Raw genomic sequence first — 6,801 nt, forward strand, 5'->3', positions numbered from 1 at the left:
ACCAACAGTGACTCAACCTGATGTAGAAGGCTAACTCTTTTGTATAAAACTATTATATGAATCTTAAGCTTTGAACCAAACCCAAGTATGGTTCAAAGAGAGCATAATATAAGAAAAATTAATTCAAATGTTCAAAGCAAAAGAATATGGGAGGAGGGAGAAGGGAGCTCACAGTTTTTCTTCACTTTCAGAAGAGTGAACAAAACATGCAAGCAACTAACTACTTTATAGAATACACTTAATCTAAAGGTCTGTAACCATTAAGACCTTTAATCAAGCTTCCCCGATGCTTTCTCCCATGCTGCTACTTTTGAATAAAGTAATTGAAAGACCATCCCTTCTTACACATCTTCAACTTTCGGCAGTGGTCATGAAAAAGAGAAGAAGAGTTTAAATTTTATAAACTCAAGGTTTATAAAATATAAACTTTGTCTTTAGAAAAAATACAAAAGGTTTCAACTAGTCCAAAAGGTTGTACATGACTTATTAATTCATACCATTTTAAATAATATGTTACTTGTAATTGTGAAATAATTACTTCCATGAAATAAATATTTTCCCAATTAATTACAAGAGTTTATTGAATATTTAGTAAAATCAATTCCTAATAAGTAATCAATTATATCAAGTTGTTGTTAGTGTAACTCATTAGTATCATATGTTAATTAGCAATATCACTTTAATATGATTCTTGAGCATACTAGATCCTTCAATATGTAATCTTCAAAATCTTGATCTTCAATCTTCTTCTCTTCCAAAGGGTTGGTTTTTCGCTCTTCTCTGGCGTCTGAATTTGACTATATCTCCATAATATTAGATCCAACCTCCTCAAAGTCAATATGTAAAGGATATTTATAGTTTCCTAAAAACGTATCTCACGTCGTGAGAATTAGGGTCCCACGTCCTTCGATCAGTACAATTTGTGTATGGCAAAGAAACTACATGCCGCGTAATTATCTACTAGAAAAAACCTCCTCACGATGTGAGATTATAACGATCACATAGTGAGCTCTACTATTGTAGATATCATCGAGATTTTTTCCTCTCATCACGCCACGGTACTCTATAGCCACGCTATGAGACTTGTATTTTCATGGGTTTTTTTTTTCATTTTAAGCTCCGTTAAGCTCCTAGCTTTAGCTCCAGTCCTTCCAGGTTACAACTTTTGTCGATTTTGGTCCTTTTCCTTCAAGAATGTCCTATATGGCTGCAAAATGTAATTTAACTCAATAAGTACCAACTATCTTTGCAATTATCCAAACATTAGATTAAAATGTACTTAAGTAATGCCTAAATATATGTATAAATATAGCAATATCATAATACCTCACACTACAAAATGTATTTAAATAATGCCTAATTTACCTCAAAATTGTCCTTTTCATTTTTTTTTTGACATTGCGTTTTTTTTCTGTTAGCTTCAGTTTGTTGCAATTCTAACCAGTTGACCGGTTTGCTTCAAGTCATCCGGTTGCCACTGCTGACATGGCATGACATGTCAGAAGCGAAAACAAATTGGCGTAAAAATCACCATGTTTTCATTTTTTTGAGATTTTGACACTAAGTATTCAAATTTTTACAATTTTGACACTAAGTTTGTGATTTTCTCCAATTCGCAACATAAATGAAATAAACATATGCAATTTCCACCCCCATTAGTGAAAATCTTCGTTTGCATATAGTTTTTGTTTATCCTATATTTTTAAATAAGATTTGAACTATAAAACCTTAATTTTTCACAGTATATACCCTTTGGGTTTCACTTATTCCTTGATGAAATACTTTTAGTAACTTTTTTCCCTCCTCCCTTGTTTCTATGGCTTTTCCTCGTATATGTAGATAACTTGTTTTCATAACTCAAAACCATGCTTGCCATTTGGTCATAAAAACATTCTTAGTATATTTTTGTTGACTCAAAATTAAATCACATATTCCTTTAATTTGACCTTAAAATTGAAAAAGAAGACCATGGATCAAATTAAAAGTAAGAAAAAGACAATTAACGATCAACTTACGCTTTGCTGGCAACATAGATTGCATAAAGAGGAAAATGGAAAAACTCGAGTGTCACACCCCGCTAAAGCGGAAACACGAGGCGTGGCAGTATAAAGGGTTTCATAGCAAAAGTTAAAAGACAACACCAACCATAGTATTAAAAATCATTACAATTTTACAATGGGTTTGAACAACTTTTAAAAGAAACTACAATGTAAATTGAAATACAACACATGCGAATGCTCCTATAAGTGATGTGTCCCTAAGTGCCACTTACTCGATGATTCCTGAAAAAGCATGTAAAACGAGCGTCAACTATAAAAATAGTTGGTGAAAAATATAAAAGATATTTTTCAATTAGTGTTGTTATTTTTCCTTGTTTAATCCTCTTAAATAATCATTAATTGAATAATAATTATTAAACAGTTAAAGTAATTACCAAAAATTTTGTACACTTCATTTACAGAGTAAATAATCTGGGAAAAATACCAAATGTGGTTTTTATATACTGAAATCCGATTTTGTGTATTTAAGTGTATTTAATCTTGGAAAATAGGAGAAAAATAGTATACAGAAGAGAAAAATCATCAAAAGTTTTATGTAGCCTCCTAATGTACTACAAGGTGTTCTGGTAAATTTTCATGAATTTTGGATGAGCCGAACTGTTTTTTCTATTTTTAGGCCATTATAAATACAAAAATCGGGGAAAAATAGGAATGCATTATGAAAAATTCTGAAAATATTTTTCTGAGTCTTATACCTCTGGTAGCAACTGCGAAAATTATTATATATCATTTTAAGATTTTCTAAAGTGCTTTTATGATTTATTGGAGCCAAACAAAAAGAAAATTCAAAACCATATTAAACAGTAACAAAAATCGATGAAACTTAATGAGGGATCATTATTTAGCATAGGGGTCATCCACGAATTTAACTAGGATTTATAGACCCCAGAAAGTATTTTATATGATTTATTGCCCTATTTTCTTGCATTAATTATAATAATTCAAGAAAAACGAATTATTTTCTGAAAATTTACAGAGCACCTTATATTGTTGGTTGGATTCTGGGAAAAATATCATTTGAACAGAAAAGAAGTTTTAGGTATTTATTTGGGAATAAATCTTTTATGAACGTATTTGAAAGCTTTTAACAACAAACTTTGATCATCAAGCATTTAAGCTTGAAGATCATCACATGCATGTTGGTTTGGAGATCATTAATGAGTTTCATATGTTCCAAAATCGTTTTTGATAGAAAACATAGGGTGCATGTGGTGTTTTTCCACCAAAACATGTAGAAAAGTGCATTTCCTTGATTTTGACTTAGGTTTAGGTCCTTGGATTTCACCATTTACAACATGCATGTTGTTTTTTTTTTGGGTGAAATCCTACCACCATCATCATCAAAACCGTGAGTAGGTGCAAGTGTTCATGATTTTACAATAGAATGGGGTAGAAGATGGAGAAAATCCATGAAAAACAAGTAAAACTTGAAGGAAAAGAGAAGGGGAATGAATGATTTTCGGGTTTACCTTTAAGAATAACATCAAATGTTGAGGTTTTTTTTTTAGTAGAAATGGCTGAACTTTTCTAAGATTTTCGTGAGTTTAGAGGGAGAAAGAAGAGAGAATTCAATGAATGATGGTAGAGTGTGTGAGAGAGAGAATGAAGAGGTGAAGAGTGTGGAGAAGAGAGAAATGATTATGTGTTTTGGGAAGAGGAGGAGGGTCTTGGGAGAGGGGAGGCCGAGATTTTGGGTGAGAGAGGCTCCCTCTCTCTTGTTTCTTTTATAAAAATTTAAATCTTTTATAAAAATATCAAACTTTTTATAAAATATACACTAAAATCAAGTTTTTATTCATAAAACCTTTATTTTTTATTTATAAATTAAGGGTAATGTTAATGAGTTAAATTTTATTTTCCTTGAATACATTATACTAATTTTAATTATTATAAGATAATATTACAAGGTTTATAATTATTTTTATAGAATTTTTAAGGTTAAAGTTTGTAAATATGAGTTTTTAGGGCATTTAGGGTTTTTGAGAGTTTGTAAATCATTGGATATCAAAATTACTTGAATTTTGAGACTTCAAACTATTTTAGAGTTTCATAACTCTTATTCAAATTAGAAATATTGTTTGTAATTTATTTTTATTGTTTATTGGCATTCTATGTAGTGATTCCGAGATTCAAACGAAATTGAGGAATCAAGTTGTCACACCCCCAAACCAAGGATGGCGGAAATGTCCGGGGGTGGAGGACTTCATGTATAGTATCATAACAACAATTGTAATAGTAATTCAAGCAAACCCAACCAACATATATATAATTGAAAAAGTTACATCATTGTATGAATTACATGTTTACGAATCAATTACATTATGTTGACAAAATATGAAATAGTAGACGCCTTAGCGTCCTATCCTCAAATGCACTTGGTTACCTGTTTAATGATTTCCTGAGAATACAAGTTGTTTGAAAAAGTGTCAACACAAAGGTTGGTGAGTTCATAAGCTTTTGTTTAGTATTATTAAAAGCCTTTCGTTTATAAAAGTATTATTTGTTTTAGAAAATCCAATATTTTCCTTAAAATGTATATGTAGTCTTAAATCCAAAGACCGAAATGTATAAGTAACTTTTCTTACTTATAATAAATAATGTAAGTTTAAATCGACATAAACTCGTTTAATTTTAATGAAGTTCCCGTAAATTCCAATATTCATTAATACTTTATGTGAGTTTATTAAAGTCTTTTCTTGTAAAAGTAGTGTTCGTTCCAAAAAATCCAATATTTTCCTTAATGTGTAAATGTAGTCTTAAAACCCAAAGACCGAAATGTACAAGTAGTGTTCGTTCCTTATAGTAAAACAATGCAAGTTTAAATCGACATAAACTCGTTTGATTTTAGTGAAATCCCCGTAAATTCTATGTTTGTTTATATTTAATGTGAGTTTATGAAAGCCTTTTGTTTGTAAAAGTAGTGTTCGTTCCAGAAAATCCAATATTTTCCTTAATGTGTAAATGTAGTCTTAAAACCCAAAGACCGAAATGTACAAGTAGTGTTCGTTCCTTATAGTAAAACAATGCAAGTTTAAATCGACATAAACTCGTTTGATTTTAGTGAAATCCCCGTAAATTCTATGTTTGTTAATACCACATGTGAGTTATTATAACCATGCTATGACCTGGTTGGCCTGAAACGACGTTCTTCAGGCGTCGGAAATGTTATGACATTTGTCACCCCAGACCTGTCGGTCTAGCTGTTGCATGCAGCTAAGGTGTGGGTTTGTCAGACCCAATATAGATCTATACACAAGTATCACGCTCTCCCTCGAGGAGACTCTGGTTATAATACAGGACTTATTTGTAAATTGAATCGAATGTCTCACAGAAGTCATTAACGAATTTACGTGTAGTGTAATGAAAACTTGGTACCGTATGGCCGTACCTTGCTTAATGAAAATCTTCTTTGTATAAATGTACCCTTTTTAAATGTATGTGTTATGTAATGTATCATAAACTATACCTATTATAGTTTATCAACCAAGGGTAGTACGTAGTAATGTATGCAAACTATATTCAAAATAGTTTATTAAATGTTTGAATATATCGGTTGTACTTTGATTATAATCACTTGTTATTCTTTATATTCAATATGTCCAAATCCATTTGTAAACTGATGTGTGTCTATATATTAAGACAAAATGACATATATTGCAATAACATATAATCACATAAAGATATACACCTTGCTCAACATGTTACAAGGTGAAATGAAATTGACAGCAGCTTTTTGTTGAATACAGTTTTTGTTGCTGTTCTTAGAAAATTTATAGAAAAATCATCAAAGCTCCAAATCCAAATCCGCAAATTCTGAGAGTTTGGAATATGAGTCTAGTTTGTTCGTAAATTTTATCATGATTTTTAGTGATCTATAACAGAGGTGAAAATGTTCATAATCACAGACTGGTCCGGGTTTGCCTCTGAAATGATAGGCAGTTTTGTAAAAATCACCATAAATTGTAGAAAAATCATATGGAGATGTGCAAGTAGTCATTTTAAAGCTACGAGTTTGAACTACTTTCACCTGGAACAGTTTTGAAAACTAAAATATTTAAGTTGACCAAAACAGTCCGTGATCGAAGTTCATCTTTTCTGATGTAATCTGTTAGAAAAAGTTTAATTGCGTTCTTGATGATTTTACTTGTATTCCCCCCTTAAAACTTAAGAAAAACATGTAAATGTAGGGGTATGAACTCACCTTATGTGGTTTCAATAGATGAAAGTGAGAGAGAGGAAGTGTTCAACCCAAGAACACTAAGAAGATGTCTTGATGATTCGAGAATCTAACACCGAATAAGATGGAATTTGTGTAAGATATCAATGATTTGAGTAGAATGGAGTTTAATAATTATGTGAATGATGAAGATACTTACTAATTGAAGAAAGAAATCCCTGGAGAAAGCCTTGAAGTTCTTGAAGTTGAGAGAAAAGATGAGAGAATTTTGGAGAGTGTTCTTGGTTGCTAAGTGTAGAATGAAAGGGCTTTTAAGGAGAATGAGGAGAGAGGACCAATCCTCCAGCTCTTAGAACGTGGGAAGAGCTGGAGATAGGGTGTAAAGGTCCCCCAAGGAGACAAGGGGTGGTTGGAAAGAATGGTTGATCATAGAGTGAGGTGGTGGTGGCTTGCTTTTGTCATAAAATAAGGAAAAACAAATATTCTCTCAATAATTAGTCCAACCACCAATTCTTTTAATACATTTTTATAAAAACCCTGGAGATTTATATATTTTGGGGCCTT

The 6,801-nt window shown here is 31.4% G+C and overlaps 1 long non-coding RNA gene across 1 annotated transcript; it reads right to left on the bottom strand.

Annotated features, from left to right (window-relative positions):
• Nucleotides 1–4,350: 4,350 nt before the first annotated feature.
• LOC145156309 (uncharacterized) lies at nucleotides 4,351–6,485 on the bottom strand. The gene is made up of 3 exons (XR_013736603.1): nucleotides 6,437–6,485; nucleotides 6,262–6,346; nucleotides 4,351–4,458 (listed from the first exon to the last, which is right to left on the bottom strand). It is a non-coding gene; the product is annotated as an uncharacterized LOC145156309 (long non-coding RNA).
• Nucleotides 6,486–6,801: the final 316 nt, after the last annotated feature.

Source organism: Lactuca virosa, chromosome 2, assembly GCF_052849685.1.
Source record: "Lactuca virosa cultivar CGN04683 chromosome 2, Lactuca_virosa_CGN04683_v6, whole genome shotgun sequence".
Classification (NCBI taxonomy): domain Eukaryota; kingdom Viridiplantae; phylum Streptophyta; class Magnoliopsida; order Asterales; family Asteraceae; genus Lactuca; species Lactuca virosa.